The sequence below is a fragment of the Gigantopelta aegis genome, unplaced genomic scaffold (genome assembly GCF_016097555.1).
Source record: "Gigantopelta aegis isolate Gae_Host unplaced genomic scaffold, Gae_host_genome ctg947_pilon_pilon:::debris, whole genome shotgun sequence".
In the NCBI taxonomy this organism is placed as follows: Eukaryota; Metazoa; Mollusca; class Gastropoda; order Neomphalida; family Peltospiridae; genus Gigantopelta; species Gigantopelta aegis.
Genome location: NW_024537128.1, coordinates 44005 through 61331, shown reverse-complemented (window position 1 = coordinate 61331; position 17327 = coordinate 44005). Strand labels below are relative to the sequence as shown.

Sequence of the window (17327 nt, the reverse complement as noted above, 5' to 3'; positions counted from 1 at the left end):
GTCGGTGCAAGTGGTTTACACCTACCCACTGAGCCTTGCGGAGCACTCACTCAGGGTTTGGAGTCGGCCCTTACGGAAATAACCTATACAAACTTATAAGTGGAATATACTTTACTTATACGCCACTTATAAGTTACCTATATATTGGTATAAGTGAAGTATCAGTGTGTATAAGTATAAGTGAAAAAAATTGTTAACTGATACTTCACTGATACTCCACATATATTTCACCTATAAGTGGTTTATCAGTGGTATAAGTGAACTGGAATTAGATATGTTTTTGTTTGTTTCTACAAGTGAAATATAAGTGAAATATTAGTTTGGAGATGGTCCTTTTTCAAAGGAAATGATGTGTTCCAAATGAACAGGGAAAAAACTAAGTCCAAAACATTTTCATGGTTATTTTTTAAAAATTCATAACTTCTCACAGGATTTATCGAATTCATTGGGAACAGTGGCTAAACAACCAAACATACATTTAGCAGATTTAGATAAAAGTTGGGGTGGGGGAGTCTATTGAAAGCGAGGAGGTAGTATGGAATAATTACAAGATGATCCTGTTTTAATCATATATAACCATATGTATCAATTAGGAGGTAGTATGGGATATCATATATAACCATATGTATCAATACATATGGTTATATATGATTAAAACAGGATCATCTTGTAATTATCCCATACTACCTCCTTGCTTTCAATAGACTCCCTCATCCCGACACACCTGTCATAATAAAGATCTGTAAAAACTAGCTGATGGGGGGGGGGGGGGGGGGGGAGAGGAGGTGATCCCCATCACAATGTTTATCGATCACAGTATGGATTTATTTTAGGGGGTGGGGGGGGGGGCTAAAAACTAAATATTACAGGGTAGGCTACCACTCACATCTCATATATATATATATATATATATATATTATTGCTGCTAAATAATAATATAATTATAATTTCAATTAAATAATAAAATAAATAATTTTTAAAAAATAAAGTCAATAAAAATTGTTTTAACAAAAATCTTAATTATTGTTAATTTGTTGTTATTATAATAATACAGACACACATATGGCAGTTGCTGTCAGTGCTGTTGTTCCAGCTAGCCATGCAGTATTCATGCTGTATGTCTCACACCCACCCACCACCACTTTTTTTTTTTTTTTAACCCAGATTGTGTGAAAATAGGCACAAAAAACAAATTAAAATGAATTGATATTACTATAACAGATTGTGCCCCCCCCCCCCTTTCCTTTCAGGTATCATTACTTTTGGTCTATTATTTATTAAGATTGATATTTTTTTTTTAATATGAATTTTCACACACATAATAATAAAAAATTTTTTGTTAAATCACAAGGAAGAAAAATAAAGTAAGCTGGTGTATCACTCCCATCCCTGGTCCTCACAAATCCATTTATAGAAACTACAAAAACAAAAAAACAAAAAATTAGGGGGGGGGGGGGGGGGGGGACGAATTCTTCGTGATGGGGTCATCACATTTTTTTTTTTTTAAATACCCACACCTTTACTAAGGCTTTAGGTAACGTTATCTATATTCGCTAGAAAAAATATGAGCTTTGGTATTAAAAAAAAAAAAAAAAATGGTGATGCCATACGCCATATGCAGAGTAATAATTTATAATGCTTAATAGACAGAAGGCCACAAAGGCGCTAGATTAGTACATAATTATGATAATAATAATTATTATTATTATTATAAGTCTGTGTCGTCTTAAAAGACGAACGAAGGTTAAAAGCGATAATATGATTGGTCGGTTCCTGAACAGTCATACCTGGGATTTGATTGGCTTAGAGATAACAACAGGGAAAAACGCGCCATTTGCAGTTTGCCAATAATAATAAATAATGACAAAATCATTGTGTATTTTGCACTATGAATTGGATTTAAGATCATTTTGATTGAGCAGAAACAATCACAGTTTATTACCGAATACTTGGCTATGGCGGAAAATGAAGAACTTCGATCAAGTTTCGGATGTCCTACTATTTTCGTCGCGTTTGGAAGGGAAAAAAGGTAAACATGATTTTACTATTTTCTTACTTATTCTAGACACCTTTAATATATAGGCCTAAGTTGACATCTTTAACTGTATTTGTTCTAATATTGTGTGATGTTTGATGACAATCGAACGAATGTAACGTGTTCTACATGATGCAACGTGTTCTACATGATGCAACATTGGGTCATGACACAGAAAATTTCCAAAATGGCCGATCAAGGCATATTTTTCGGGGGCGATTTAAATACACATAGATCACATTGACATCATAAATAATACATTTAAATGCAAAATAAATATTTTAAGATGCCAAATTGATGCATTTATTACAGAAAAAGTGTTGTTATTTCACCGATGGGTACAGATTTTTACAACGATAGTAATGCTTTTTTGGGGGTGATGTAGGTCACATGACCAGTTTCACGTACTCTGATAGGTCAGCAGTCTTTGTTTACAAATTAATTTAGTTTTAATTTGTTTAATTTATTTAAAGTATCACAAGTAGCAGTCATTTTTCATTTTACTTAGTAATATATATTGTTTTTGGGTACCATATGTTTCGTCCCCAAACCAGTTCGCCCCCAGTCAGTTCACCCCCAACTATGAGGGTTCGCCCCCCTCCCCTAATATTATGTTAGGTAATAAAAATGATTTTGGCTTAGGTAATTGGTTGTTTGGCAAGTCTTCCTTATTGTTTGCTGAGAATATATATAAAATTAAAATATTTATACCATTATATTTTGTGTTACCTGTTTACTCCTCTGTTCACTTCACCCCCAACTGTCGGTATGGATGCCCCCAAATATTTACAACACATCTTTGGTTGCATTTTGTATTTATATTATAAAAATTGTTTCATATTACTTTGACTTGGGTGTGGTATCAAGCCTTTTCGCCCCATGCCAGTTAATTTCTTTTCAAAATGCTTGTCTTCTCTTTTGAAAAAAACTATAAAACTCTTAAACTGACACAGGAAAATTCTTGGATAGGATATTGACATACCTTTGGGGATGGATTGGTTTGCATGAGGATGAAATGGACATTTATTTTGATTACAAGAAACACAAGTTTTATATATATATATATATATATTTTTTATTTTTATTTTTCCAGAAAAATCGTCAGCACATTCTGGTCATCATATTATGGAAATATTTGTGACTGGTATGTATTGTGACTGGTATGTATTTAACAAACAATAATCTTGTTTTAAGATGCATGACTTGATGTGTAAGAGGTGGTCGTTCAATGCCATAAGCCATTATACATAATTATTCAGAAATGTTTGATTAGGCCAAGTAAAAAAAATTGTTTGGTTCCTGTTACATGCCAAAAACAAATAGGGTAGGTAGGTAGGGAAAACTTTTTTTTCACACCCATTTTCGAGCTAATATTTCCTGAATAGTATAGCAGATTAATATATTAAAAGCTCTTTCTTTGTGTTACAATGCAACTGACATTACATGTCGAAACCTAGTCCAACCACAATCGGTATTAATGTAAACACCACCCAAGTCTAATACTACACGGTACGGTTATAAACTACGATAACACTAAAATAACACTATAATTTGTTCATTGGAAAAAAGTTTTAATATCATAGGTCTGATCCACAACATGGTTATACACCCTCACAACTACAGCAACAACACTGATCTTCCCGGCCTATTTCATTGCCAGTATTGCAGTAACAAAATGTACATCATGAACACAACGAAGATGTCAATAAAAATTAACAAAATAAGTTAACAAAAAGATCTCCATACTAACTTCTCATAGCAGAGATATCAAAAGAAAACAACTATTTTCTGGAAAACAGTTTCCCTTTTGGTCGTCCATAAGGACACTGCACAGTATCTTTGCACTGTTGACAAAGAGGTAAAACAGGTTTGTATTTTTGCTTTTAAAGGTCTGATCCACAACATGGTTACACCCCCTCACAACTACAGCACTGCAGACACTATTAAATGTGAAAAGAGTTGTCATTTCTTAAGGTTTTGGGTACTACCAGTTCATTTCAAATGCCATGGATATCATCATATTTAATAATAAATACAGGGGTTATTTGTCAAACAAATGCAAAATATTGATAGAGTTGATGTCTAAATATTTAATTTAAGTAATCTTTTCAGCATAATCGGCTATTTTCATGTTTACTCTTTACGTTTAACATTGAATCGTAACTCAGTATTTCTAGAAGTTCGATTACGTTTTAGGGAATTCCCCTACCAAAATAGACTGGAAATTTGTATCATTCTGCTTTTTAACAGTAAACTAGCGTAACATTTTGAAGATTGGATTCATAAGTTCCGAGTAGTTCCGAATGAGTACGAGAACATGTCCGAGAGCATGTGGTGTCAATGGCGTCTTCCATTTACAGAGTAGAATGTCAAAAATGTGCTCATTCAAATAAAATAATATTACACATGTATTTAAATCAATTTCAAATGAAACGACATTCAAGGAATCGGAACACCTCGTCACATTCCGCTACGCTTATATTTCGTGGAAATGTACGAGAAGTTCCGAATGGCTCTCGGAAGCTTTTCATTTGGAACTCTTCGGAAGTAAAATTGCGCGAAGTGTTCCGGGTCTTCTGGTAACGAGATCTTGGACTGACAGATCTCATGGCCTCTCTCTGCAGTTGTTGTTTTTAGAGTCGACGAAAATTAGGATTGATATTAATGGATTATTAAATAAAACAGGTGGAAAAAGGGGGGGGGGGGGAGGTTAAAAAAAGTTTAGGGTCGGCACCAAAAATCTAGGGACGGTCGGGTAACCGGAAACAAACCTTTTTTTTTTACTACGCCTTATAGTTATACCAGATCACTTGGAAATTTACTTTAACATGTGTTATCAGGTTAGTAGGAAATGCAATCTCTGCATGACAGTTGGTTGGTAATTTTTAAAACATCTATTTCAGGATAATAACTTTTACACTTTCCGTAACATTAGAATTATTTTATTTTTTTCAATTCTTCCTTGTCCGCCCATATTCTTGAGTGAGCATCTTGAATTAAACATTTTAATAATAAAAAAAGTAACTTCCAGTTTACATTTGAACAGCATCTGACATCACATGTATGGTCACTGACAAGCATGCAGGGCTTTTTCTCGTTCTAACCAGTGCACCACAACTGGACAAAGACTGTGGTATGTGCTTTCCTGTCTGTGGTAAAGTGCATATAAAAGACCCTTTGCTGCATTAGAAAAGCTGTAGCTGACTACGAGTCAGAATTACCAAATGTTTGACATCCAATAGCCGATGATTAATTAATCATTAATTAAGCGAGAAGAAACCTGCTACAATTTTCCATTAGTAGCAAGGGATCTTTTATATGCACTATCGCACAGACAGGATATCACATACCACAGCCTTCGATATACCAGTCATGGAACAAGAAAAGCTTGAAAGGAGTTGCATGCATACATGTATAGAGGCACTGATTTTCCGCGATCGCGGAATCGCGGAAATACCTATCTGAAACGGAATTCCAGATTTTTTTCCAAAAACATTATTTAACTTTAGCGCATTTGATTAATTAAAATTTATTTTTTGAACTAGAAACTATGGACACTGACATCTGCCTGTGCTACGCTACGATACTAGTACCTTTGTATGTTACGTCAAATGTTTAATGTAGAGTAGACGTTTTACCAGTCGTGTTTTCTTCGCTTATTCCCGACGATTTAACGGGAAAAACCAAACATTGTGAGCTAAAATTGTCCGACATTTACTCAAGTGAAAGATATATTATGTTATGTTTGCTTATTAATTTTTAACATTTGCGGCATTGCCATATTTCCGATCTCACAAAGGAATGCCATAATTGCATATTGTATGCCAGGCTTTGTTCAAAATAAATTATACAAGGGAAGTGGTTTATAGTGTGATCGTTTGTAATTATTTTCCCGATCATATCGTAAAGAAAACTGAAAATGTCCGAAGTCTGTCTCGTGGCGTATTCGTGGTTAAATTTAAACCAAAAATAAATACAAACTACTGACATGTTTTGCCTCATTGCATATTTATTTATTTTATACCAGCAATTAATTGCGGTGTGTGTGTGAAACAAACACAGATTTTGTTTAATACTGAAACGGAATTTGTAACATTATGAAACTGAAAAGAGAAAAATCTGAAACGGAAAATCAGTGCCTCTACATGTAGTCAAACTAAGACATGTACAAACTAATACATGTAGACAAATGTATGGGTTTTTTTTTTTAATTTCATTATTTCTCTCCCAGTCCCAACACCCTTTATCTTTTTGTAATAGTTTATATTTTGTAGGCCTGAAAATTGGTACAGATTCTTTAGATTCAAATATATATCATGTATTTTATTTTTTGATTTCTTCATAATTAAAATTAAAGGTCAACATTGAATATTTCAAAGTGTTTTATCCTTGAGATTTGATTGATACCAGGTAAAAAAGTAAACTTGAAAATTTAACTGAAAATTAGTTTGTTTTCTCTTGAAATTTTGTTTCCCCACACCTGAAACTTGGTACGCTATGATTCTCTAGGGTAGTCTTTTTAAAACTAACAGAAAGAACTAAATGTTTACATTTATAATAAACAATAGCTAATTACATAGCAGATCTATCCAGACTACATTTGTTTTTCAGAATCCCATCTGAATGTTGGATGACATATATCAAGATGACACTGAACAGGACATAACTGAGGAAAATGGATGTGAGATAATCCAATCTAACAGTTGGAAATAAATATATATAGTATTTATAAAATATTTGTTTGCATATACTGTTCAGATATATTAGTGAGTCAGAATGAAACATCACTTTGTTTGTTAAGACTATTGTGCTTCAATTTTTATGTTTTGTGGACAGCTAGTTTACAGATAGGGTGTGTAAGCGGTGGCATTAATACAGCAATTGCCCGAGAATATTGAAATGTGGCCTCCAAGGACAGATTGCTGCCTATTTTCATGTTTAATGATTAGTTCATCACCAACTGCTGGATGTAAAAAAATTAAATTGATAATTAATTCTGACCCATAGTCTTCAGAGGAAGCTCTCTACATGTTTCAAAAGCAGCAAGTCATCTTTTATATGATCTTACCTCGGACAGGACAGAACATACCACAGTCTTTGATATTCACTTATATTTCACTTATACAGCGTTTTTGTAAAATGTCAGTGAATCACTTAAACTTCACCTATACTTTACTTATACAGCAGTTTCTGTGAAATATCAGTGAATCACTTATACTTCACTTATACAGCAATGTTTGTAAATATCAGTGGATCACTTATACTTCACTTCTATTTCACTTATACAGCAGTTTCTGTTAAATATCAGTGAATCACTTATACTTCACTTATACAGCAAAGTTTGTAAATATCAGTGAATCACTTATACTTCACTTATATTTCACTTATACAGCATTTTTGTAAAATATCAGTGAATCACTTATACTTCACCTATACTTTACTTATACAGCAGTTTCTGTTAAATATCAGTGAATCACTTATACTTCACTTATATTTCACTTATAAGTCACTTATATATATCTAATACTTCTGTTAAATATAAGCGAATGACTTACACTTCACTTATATATATGGTTAACACTTCACCTATATGTCACATATACTTTGTATAAGTGATGCCTCATTTGCATACAAAATCCTAATCGTTTACTTATAAGTCACTTATACTTGAAAAGTATTAACGACTTATACTTCACTTATAAGTGAAAAATATAAGTCATTTCGGTAAGGGGGTATCTGGATTAAAAATTCCATGCCTCGACTGGGATCCGAACCCAGTACCTACCAGCCTGTAGACCGATGGCCTGCCACGACGCCACCGAGGCCGGTTTTAACCTATGAAGTTTGATGGTAATTTGTAACTGTTATTTTTTAATTTACCCTGAACTCCTCCCTAAACCAAAAAACAGAGAAAGAAGTTATTTGAGATGGCATGAGTTTAAAATTAAATAAATTAACATGTTTTATATGAATTTTATCTTTATTTATTATGAATTTACATGCCAATTCATTGGTTCCCTTTTGAAGCCAACGAACAATTAACGGCTATTAATAGCCTAAAAATGAATATCTTCTGCCTAAGTAAAATGTGCAAGAACACGTGTGTGTTTAATTTGGATATTGTAAATGCTACAGTAGTAGGCTACTAACAAATAAATATCAAAAGGAAAATAAATCTGAAAAAAACAACAAACATTTTATCATATACTACTCAAAAGAATTTAAGGGTCAAAAATTTATAACCAAATAAGTTTCAGAGTGTATTAGATTGATGATGTAAACTACACCAAAAATTTAATTTATTGTTCCATATTTACAAAAACACACAAATAAACGTCACTGTATACAAGAAAGTCACATGACATGCTGTCAAAGTTGAAGGTTGTCAAACATGGATTTTACACATTAGAACATTCATTTAATAGTGTGTGAATCCACCCTTGGCGCGAATACACTCGACACATCGTTGCCTCATGCTGTTGATCAGACGTCTGAAGAACTCTTGGGGAATGGCCTGCCACTCTGCCATAAGAAGTTGACCCAGATCATGAAGGTTGGCCGGAGGGGCATGGTTATCCTGAACTCTCCTGCCTAATTCGTCCCAGGCGTCTCTATTGGGGCCAAGTCAGGCGAATATGCTGGCCAATCCATCCTGGCGATACCTTGTTGTCTGAGAAAGTCCGTTACCACCCTGGCGCGGTGGGGTCTGGCATTGTCATCCTGCAGAACTGCCCCGCCGCCAATCTGCTGAAGGCCTGGGAGAACCAACGGCCGGATAATCTCATTCAGATAGCGGATTCCATTCAGATTGCCATCCACCACATAGAGGGGGGTCCTGTGGTGGATAGAGATGCCGCCCCACACCATGATGCTGCCACCACCGAACCGGTGACATTGTCTAACGTTAACATCCGCGAAGCGCTCCCCAGGACGTCTGTAGACACGAACCCGACCGTCGTTGAACTGGAGACTAAACCTGGACTCATCAGTGAACATCACTCGACCCCACTGAACACGTTGCCACCGCAGATGAAGCGTGCACCAGTGACGTCTGGCCGTTCTGTGACGTGGTAGGAGTGGTGGTCGAACAGCCTGGCGACGGCAGCGTAGATTATTGGCTCTCAGACGATTGCGTATGGTTTGATCAGACACTCGAGTTACAGTTGCAGTCCGCAGATTGTCACGTAATCGGCGTGCAGTGGTTGTGCGTTGACGTAGAGCCATATTGGTGATGTAGCGGTCCTCTTTATTTGTAGTGCTTCGGGGTCTTCCCGAACGTGGACGATTTCGAACAGAATTCTTTGCTTGGTACCGTTGCCACAGTCGGCCAACGACACTCTGACTGACACCAAGTCTCAGAGCAACATTTCTTTGCGTATTGCCATCCTGAAGCCAAGCAATAGCCCTTCCTTGATCTTCGATAGTCAGTTGACGTCGTACCATTGTCGAATTTGGAGTGTGCACCGTACACGAACGCAAGCTCCAATTATACGGAAATTCAGCATTGGGAACATGGAATACACATGCAAAGCGTACAAATGAAGCGCTTTGTGAAAAAGCAAGTTATGGGCACTTAGCAGACCTTTCGCTTTCGCCCTAATTTACTTGCAAATGTAAGCATGTTTTCGCCATTAGAACTAGTCGACAGTGTCAATGACAGTGGATTTTAATTCATTTATGGGTTGCTTAGACCCACTTTCGTCAAATGGAACAATACCATGCGTGACATTATGGTCTAGCTAATATAATTGATATTGAGAAAATAATGTCGAAAATATCGTCTGACCCTTAAATTCTTTTGAGTAGTATATTATAAAGCACAAAATATGTACTTATTGTTTATTAAAGTAATATTTGGACGGTTATGTCATCATGTAAATCTTGGTGTCAAGACTTTAAACCCGATCTGTTCTTATTTCATTCAAATTGCTTAAACCTTAAACAATACTGACGACAATCAATCAACTGACCTTTGGATTAAGCACTGTAAGGTGTAGTCAAAAAACTTGTTTGGTTCCGGTTACCCGACCGTCCCTAAATTTTTGGTGCCGACCCTAAACTTTTTTTAACCTTTTCCCCACCGTTTTTTTTTCCCACCTGTTTTATTTAATAATCCATTAATATCAATCCTAATTTTCGTCGACTCTAAAAACAACAACTGCAGAGAGATGCCACGAGATCTGTCAGTCCAAGATCTCGTTACCAGAAGACCCGGAACACTTCGCGCAATTTTACTTCCAAAGAGTTCCAAATGGCTCTCGGAAGCTTTTCATTTGGAACTCTTTGGAAGTAAAATTGCGCGAAAAGCTTCCGAGAGCCATTTGGAACTCCTCATACATTTCCACGAAATATAAGCGTAGCGGAATGTGACGAGGTGTTCCGATTCCTTGAATGTCGTTTCATTTGAAATTGATTTAAATACATGTGTAATATTATTTGATTTGAATGAGCACATTTTTTGACATTCTACTCTGTAAATGGAAGACGCCATTGACACCACATGCTCTCGGACATGTTCTCGTACTCATTCGGAACTACTCGGAACTTGTGAATCCAATCTTCAAAATGTTACGCTAGTTTACTGTTAAAAAGCAGAATGATACAAATTTCCAGTCTATTTTGGTAGGGGAATTCCCTAAAACGTAATCGAACTTCTAGAAATACCGAGTTACGATTCAATGTTAAACATAAAGAGTAAACATGAAAATAGCCGATTATGCTGAAAAGATTACTTAAATTAAATATTTAGACATCAACTCTATCAATATTTTGCATTTGTTTGACAAATAACCCCTGTATTTATTATTAAATATGATGATATCCATGGCATTTGAAATGAACTGGTAGTACCCAAAACCTTAAGAAATGACAACTCTTTTCACATTTAATAGCGTCTGCAGTGCTGTAGTTGTGAGGGGGTGTAACCATGTTGTGGATCAGACCTTTAAAAGCAAAAATACAAACCTGTTTTACCTCTTTGTCAACAGTGCAAAGATACTGTGCAGTGTCCTTATGGACGACCAAAAGGGAAACTGTTTTCCTGAAAATAGTTGTTTTCTTTTGATATCTCTGCTATGAGGATAGTTAGTATGGAGATCTTTTTGTTAACTTATTTTGTTAATTTTTATTGACATCTTCATTGTGTTCATGATGTACATTTTGTTACTGCAATACTGGCAATGAAATAGGCCGGGAAGATCAGTGTTGTTGCTGTAGTTGTGAGGGGGTGTAACCATGTTGTGGATCAGACCTTTGATATTAAAACTTTTTTCCAATGAACAAATTATAGTGTTATTTTAGTGTTATCGTAGTTTATAACCTTACCGTGTAGTATTAGACTTGGGTGGTGTTTACATTAATACCGATTGTGGTTTGACTAGGTTACGACATGGGTTTTTTTTTTATAGAAAATAATTAATGATTCTCATTAGAGTATGTATTGTCAGTTGCACTGTAACACAAAGAAAGAGCTTTTAATATATTAATCTGCTATACTATTCAGGAAATATTAGCTCGAAAATGGGGGAGAAAAAAATAGTTTTCCCTACCTACCTACCCTATTTGTTTTTGGCATGTAACAGGAACCAAATAATTTTTTTTACTTGGCCTAATGGAAAATTCAATAGTTATTTTTATATGTGCATATGCGCTCACATTAGTGTGAGTTAAAACTACAATATAGATTTTGATTTTATCCCAGAATAATATAGGCTAATTAAATATGATTCCTTTTTACCATAGCATTGAATAACAATAATTGTCAAACAGTAGCTCTACTAGATAATTATGGCGTATCCAGCCCATTCCAATAAGCCAGCCCATTCCAATAAGCCGACGATTTACAGATTTTTAAAAATGCATGCTGTGTCTTCACTACATTTTAAGATCTATTTTTAGATCCTGATCCAGATCCTAAGTTTGGCACTGTCAAAATATAGAGCATGTTCTGCTGCCAGATCTGTACATGTAGTTCACTCCGGCACAGACGCAATGTGTTTTGTCATATTCGATTCAGTTTCAGTGTGTTTCCTTTTTATATGCCTGTCTATATGATGAGTCTTATTATGGTATGGCGTTGTTCTTCCATCCGTCCATCCATCCGTGAACTTTTTCTTGTGCAGACCATTTCTTGCATACAGATGCATACAGGACCATCAAACCTCACATGTAGGAACAACTTGTGATGGCAGTGTCTCATACTATTACTAGGTCACTGTGACCTACTTTTCAGTGTCTACTGCACATGCATAACAGTAAATCCTTGTCCGGACCCCATCTTGCATACAGATGCATACAGGACCATCAAAACTCATATGTAGGAACAACTTGGGATGGCGGTGTGTCACATACAATTACTAGGTCACTGTGATGGTCTATTGCACATAACAGTAAATCCGTGTCCGGACCAATATCTTACATACAGATGCATACAGGACCATAAAACCTCACATGTAGGAACTTGGGATGGTGGTGTGTCACATGCAGTTACTAGGTCACTATGATAGAAATAAATAAAATAATTGGTCTATATTCTGAACATCATAGGAAAATCTTGTTTAACGTTTTAAGAAGCCAGGACTGTTTACCATTGCAAAAATTTCACATAATTAGAATTGAATCATACCCTAACATAGTCATTAATATCTATGGTTTTCCATCAAACTCCTGACGGGCATATCATGTGCCTCACCAGTATACTCATTAATTGGTACCATACTTGTCAGACCCTAAAATCAATGGTCGCCCAACGGACTACATTTGTAAAATTCTTAGTCGCCCTTAAGCAATGAAGATTGCCACGGGCGACCAGGAGACTGCTAATTTTTAACTCTGAGATGTATTTGAGTATTTGGTTTCCCTAGACCACTAATATTTTTGCCCCCACATACCACAAATGGAGAGCATATGCAGGTATGGTGAAAGTAAGTGAACATTTGGGGAGGGGGCTGACTGGTTTAGACTTAACTGTACAAAATTATTTGATTGGATTGTACAGTTGTGGTTATATATTCAATGTATAACCTTGCATACAAATGTTATACATCTTGAAATTTGGCAATATTTGTAAAAATGAATTGTACATTGTACTTGTAGAATGCAAGAAAATGCACTTCAGACTATTTAGCTTTTAATTTTTCCTGGGGATCAGGTCCCAAACCCCCGTACAAAGTCGAAAATATCATGAATAAGAAAGAATCGATTTACTATATGAAGGACTTGGTATAAAAATGTTACTGAACTCTGGTTTGACTCCTTTGGTGGTGTATTTACATTTCTGGTGGGACTCAACATCATTTGGCATCCTCCCACGAAATATTTTGAAAACTTAATTTCCTGTCCCAAGTCAGGCCCCCGATCTTATTTGAGATCAGACAAGGGATTGGTGTGTTCGAAACCTTAGTGGTATATGAGCACGTTAAACTAGTTACCTATTTACCTAAAATGCAATTTCCTTCTTTCTACAAGTAAAATTCATCATGGCAATTTATATGCCAATATTTTAGATATATGTAAAGCTAACACATATACTTTAACTGATGAATACAAATAAAGACATATTTCAGGTCTAAATCCAGGAAAGAGCATGTCACGTCAGGAATTAGTCTTTGAACTGAAGAAACAAAACATACCTGATTTTTGCGGATGCATTGCAATGTTTTGTAATAATATCCATCCCAGTAAGCCAGCACCAAGTATATATTATTTTTCAATACAAAATAAACCACCATTGTCAAAGTGTTGAAATAACTGTCTTATGTTTTATACATAAATTAACCCACATACTGAAATAATCGGTGTGTTTTCTTGGTTAATTGGACATTTCTTTCCGTGGCCTGTACCTGTGGTTCCTGATTGGCAGGTGTATATTTAGACGGTCTCCAGACACAGTATTTGACCAGAAATTAGCCCATGTCTTTAAATAAGCCCCCCTCCATTATGATAGCATTTAAGAAATTAGGCCCTCATTCGTAAATAAGCCAACCCCCAACTTCGTCACCGTATAAGTAACACGAAACTGCAAGTTTGCTCAAAGTTCATTTAAAAGGTCATACCTTCTGCAGATAATTAAACACAAATGTAGCACAATATTTTACCAGTGAGAAAGAAAGAAAGAAAATGTTTTATTTAACGACGCACTCAACACATTTTATTTACGGTTATATGGCGTCAGACATATGGTTAAGGACCACACAGATTTTGAGAGGAAACCCGCTGTCACCACTTCATGGGCTACTCTTTCCGATTAGCAGCAAGGGATCTTTTATTTGCGCTTCCCACAGGCAGGATAGCACAAACCATGGCCTTTGTTGAACCAGTTATGGATCACTGGTCGGTGCAAGTCGTTTACACCTACCTACTGAGCCTTCCAGAGCACTCACTCAGGGTTTGGAGTCGGTATCTGGATTAAAAATCCCATGCCTTGACTGTGATCCGAACCCAGTACCTACCAGACTGTTGACCGATGGCCTAACCACGATGCCACCAGTGAGATTTAGCAGTCTAACAGTAACAGTGTGTAACATTGTTTTCAATTTCATGCCTGTAGTATTTCTTTGAAGTACCAAAGCCCAAGTCTGAACTAAAACCAATGTCTATTTTTACCACCACACTGGGTCCACAGTTAATGCTAATTAGGCAAATACCTTATTCTGATTCGCTAAGAACAATGACCTAGATTGACAATTCTTTGTAGTTTAAGCTGGCTGCATGTATCAGAAACGTGTGTATACGCTATTGAGTTTGTTGTTAATTGCTGTTATTTTAAGTCTTTTCAGCATTAAATTTTGGATGTAAATAAACAGCACTTGTAAGTAATTGTAACATAGAAGGTGTGTTTCTGATAATTTGATACTGGTAAAAAAAAAAAAAAAAAAATTAATAAACAATTATTATTTATTAATAACAAATGGAATACTAATTAATAGATATGCTACTGAATGTTTTTTGTTTTCTTCCTAGTTCATTTAATTTTTATTATTTTTTTTTTTTTTCCAACAAAACTGGCCCCTTGTTTGGGAATAAGCCCACCCCATGCTAAGCTCACAATGAGTTGTCTTGGCCCCCTGGGCTTATTTCCAGTCATGGTAGTCCCAAATAAAATAAAATTATCATTTGGGTATCGTAAGTGGTTGTTTTTGCTCAAACGTACCCTACCAATAGGCCTAATAATATGCATTTTTTTCTTTGGATTTAAAAAAAAAGTAAAATACTATAACTCCATTTCGTTCTTTTGATGCAAATTGAAATATATTTAGTTAAATAGTTTATTATACTATCAAGTCATTTATGTTGTTTTACAAGTCAGGTTGATGAAAGCGAAGTGCCTTGTCATAAATTAGAGCGTTTGTTTACACTGTGCATAGAGGAGTTGGACGGAGCTGACGTCACTTCGCCCCAAGCTATACCACCGGATGTCACAAAAACGAAACAAAATGGTTGCCCCCAGTTAGCAGGAATAATCACAGTTTTTTCATGAACTCTAAAATTATGCGTTTTTCATTTCTTAAAGTGTCAGTATGTGTTGGTTGTCCTGGTATGCATCTTTCCAACACATCAGGCTCATATTTAAGTTGATCCTCCCTTTAATGGAAAAGTGAAATTTCATGTTTTTTATTCTCACAAAATTTTGCCCCCCTCTAAAATTTGGTGCCCTAGGCCTGGAAAAACAAAACTTCACGACATTCGGAGTCACGGGCAATTAAAAAGTATCGAAACTGATAACTTGACTGACAGGCAATATAAATATCTACCCTAACTAGGGTTGTGAAGGAGTGGAAACTTTCCGGGAATTTTGGAAGTTTCAGGAATTTTCAATGGGGCGGGAATTTTGGAAATTTTGGGAAATTTTCAATTTTACAAGGTAACGATTTTGTTATTAACATAAACATTTTTTTTCAAACCCAGTAGCTTAACTGACACCAGTCTAAAGCCTACAATTCATAAATGATATTCCAAAGGACCCTAGTAAGTGTATTATTTTAAAATTATTGGTTTAAGCATGGAAATATACTTCTCATAATTATATGAATATAAAAATCTTAGTTTTAAAGTGACATACCCTAGTTTCAACCCGTGAAAATTAACACTAAGTTTAGTTAATCTACAAACCTGTAACACATTTGGATAAAGTTACAATTGAGTAAAACATGAGTCTGTGACTTTGAAATAGTGAAATACTCTCTAAAAATAGACTAAAACTCTACTCCATATCTGTTACTTCTCAGATGCACGTGCGTTTTAAAAAATATGAGAATGCATTTTGTAATATTAAAAACACCAGGATGACCAAAAACACTTCAAATGTACGGAAATGAATAATCTAAACAATAAAATCTAAGTAAAGTATGATTTCAGTTATCAAAACCGGCTATAATAGTAAACAATATGCCTTAATGTTTAAAAACTATGGTATGTCCCTTTAATATTGAATAACAATTGTTTTATTTTTAATATCGAAATTTTCATGATCGTAATTATATGTTTATGAAACATTACATTGGTGGATTTGATTTTTTACCTTCTAAAATGTTTAATATACCCTTTAACGTCTTGCAAATTGCCAATACTACCACAACAGTTGACAGTATAGAAGGCCATCAAATTTTACCAACTGTTTCTAATGCCTCGTCGACTTTCCGATGTATGGAAACATTTTTCCACTGCCAAAAAAGATGGAAAAGAAGTGTATCTGTGCAAATACTGTTCAGTGTTACGTGAAAAATGCTACTAAACAACGAAAACGCCTTGCAAAATGCACCAAGTTTCCTAAGAATATGATGAAAACTGTTCCCAAGCAAGTACAAGTGAAATCCAGTATTGCTACACCAGCACCTCCAACCATTGATTTGACTGTTTCACCTGGTCCATCCACACCACACATGTTATCAGCTGCTGTAGCATCTGTTTCATCCACAATAAGCTACTAATGTTCTCCAGCTGATACATTGACCTCAAAAGGTAGCACATCTTCAGCAGTACCATCTTCGAAGGGAACATTCTTCTTCGATTCCATGGATGATAGCACAAGGCAGAAAGCAGATGAAAGCTTGGCGTGAGCAATATGTGCATCAGGATCACCACTTATGCTAACATCAAATGTATATTTGAAAAGGTTTTTCAATACAATTCGCCCAGCATATCCCCCCCCCCCCCCCAAAACACGATATGCATTATCTACTAATTTGTTGGAAGCTGAGTATGTCCGTGTTCATGACAAGGTATCTGAAACAATACAAAATGCTGATTGTCTAGCAGTGATCTCTGATGGATGGTCAAACATTCGAGGTGAAAG

At 35.5% G+C, this 17327-nt stretch overlaps 1 protein-coding gene and 1 long non-coding RNA gene across 2 annotated transcripts in view; one reads left to right on the top strand and one right to left on the bottom strand.

Moving 5' to 3' along the window:
* LOC121367147 overlaps positions 1-17327 on the bottom strand; it is a 145126-nt gene that overhangs the window by 103943 nt on the left and 23856 nt on the right. The gene's annotated exons all lie outside the window — the stretch shown is intronic.
* LOC121367144 lies at positions 1880-6764 on the top strand. The gene is made up of 3 exons (XR_005957330.1): positions 1880-2029; positions 3129-3179; positions 6647-6764. It is a non-coding gene; the product is annotated as an uncharacterized LOC121367144 (long non-coding RNA).